This window comes from Austrofundulus limnaeus, unplaced genomic scaffold (assembly GCF_001266775.1).
Source record: "Austrofundulus limnaeus strain Quisiro unplaced genomic scaffold, Austrofundulus_limnaeus-1.0 Scaffold471, whole genome shotgun sequence".
Classification (NCBI taxonomy): Eukaryota; Metazoa; Chordata; class Actinopteri; order Cyprinodontiformes; family Rivulidae; genus Austrofundulus; species Austrofundulus limnaeus.
In genome coordinates this window covers 137,842-139,954 of record NW_013952873.1, presented here as the reverse complement: position 1 = coordinate 139,954, position 2,113 = coordinate 137,842, and positions in this window count along the sequence as shown.

Sequence of the window (2,113 nt, the reverse complement as noted above, 5' to 3'; positions counted from 1 at the left end):
TATATATATAGTGTGTTTTATTTTGTCTTTTAAAAATGCACACCAATGAAGGGTTTTTTGCATGGAAGAATGATTTGTGGTATTTGCAATATTTTTTAATTTGCTCTGATTTGTGAATCTGATCAGAAACATACATGTATATGAAAACGTGAAAATCATACCTGTCAGTTTTTATTTATTTCAATTATTTTCTGTAATAAGGCAGGACAACGTGGGAAACCAGTCATTTTCACAACTAAATCATTTATTTCATGAATATCTTGGATTAAAGTGCAATTTCCTCCGTGATGAATTAATTGTCAAAAAAAAAAATTGGACAGAAATATATTTTTATGCAATTCTACTCATAAATCTGTACATTGTTAACATTGACAGCCCGCCCCTGGCACTGTGCTCGAACCACAGAGGACTATCTTCTGAAACGGGTGTGTCACCTTTTTTCTATTTATCTTATTGGTGTTTCTGTGTTTGCTAAGTTTTGTTAGCCGTGGCAGCCATCTTGAACTGGATTGAATTGACTCCAAATGGTAAAACAAGTGCATCCCTTTCTGAGTGTTTCAATAAAATCAGTTCAGTGGTTCAAGGGATATTTTGCTGACAAACAGAGACACAAGCAAAAGCACAGCTTTTGACCTTTCGGCAGCAGTCAATAAATATTTGGTAGAAAATTTGATCTGGTTAGTTTTAAGTTAGAATATGGAAGCTTATGTTTTTTTTAACACTCAGAATTGCCCACCAGGAATTGTAGACTGTGTGTGACACACTGCTGACCTAACTGGTTGGATATTTGTTTGTGTGTCCGGTTATGAAGGCACTCTGACTCATTAATCATTCATAGGGCAGAGGAGCGTCTGCTGAGAGCTGATTCTTGGCATTTAGGCGAGAGGGGAGACTACAGTAAACACATTTCTGACTGCTGCTCGGTGCTCCACATAGAATCAATTCTCTTCTTATTGCGTTTCACTTGCCGAGGGGCGATGGGTCGAGGGGATATAATATCACCCAGGACTCGCCAATAATAAATTCCTATCAGCGAAGAAGCACCGTTCGCACTGGGAGGTGTCCAGCTCGTCTAAAGCACATTTTTAATAACAAGCAGCCCTCCTGTGAGAAGTCAACAATGCCCCGAGGTAAGAGGCGTGCTATTTGTCACACTCGACACGCGACAATGTGCGTGGCGTCACTGTGAAACACTGTACGTGCCCATCTGCCTGCAGGGGTTACTGAGATCTCACATCTGAGATGAAAGTGTCTGAGAGGGAAATACTGAAGTCATTAAGTATTCTCAAAGCCCATCACCTCCTCTCAGCTCTGCAGGAAATCTGTGGGAAGAACATGGCAGTAAAATGTATACCATCAAACAAATAAATAAATAAAGGCCGGAGCTCTGCGTCTAGTTTTAGGATATGGGCAACAGAAAGATTCGGGGATACAAGAGAAGATGGGGTGGGGGGGGGGGATTTTGGTTTCCATGGCGATGGGTGCAATAGAAACATCAGTGAGAGCTCAGTGACAGAATGGTATTGAGACACCCAGATTCTGTGTGACTCCTCGGTGATGTCTGGTGTCAAACCATCCCACATTCTCTTTTTTTTTTATCTGCCAAGAGTCAATGATTCAGAGGTACAATCACTGTTTCCTCACGTTACAGCTGAGGCTGCCCCAGCTCACATTTTGTGCCAGAATATTATTAGAAGTGTTAAAGAGCAAGTGAAGATTTTAAAGACTGTGAGTTAGAATGACATCAGAGAGGGAAACGAGACACGTGACGGATAATGTTTCAATGAAAAACAGAAGGAAACAGGAGTTCCTCATAACTTTGCTGAATTGAAAACTTGCATTTTACACTTTAAATGCTCCTCAATGAGAACACATTCTGGTAAATATATCACCATGCAAAGATTCTTCTGTAAAGAAAAGTCAAATCCAACTGAGCTTAATCCCCTTAGGGACTGCTTTAAATAACATACTAAAATGCTACGGATTTTGAAGTTGGATAAAAATTAAAAACACATTATCTCAGTAATGTGAAATAATCCTAATGGACATTCAGCTTGAACTGAAAAGTCGGGAGCAGTTTCAATGCTGACACCTCAACAGATATATATATATA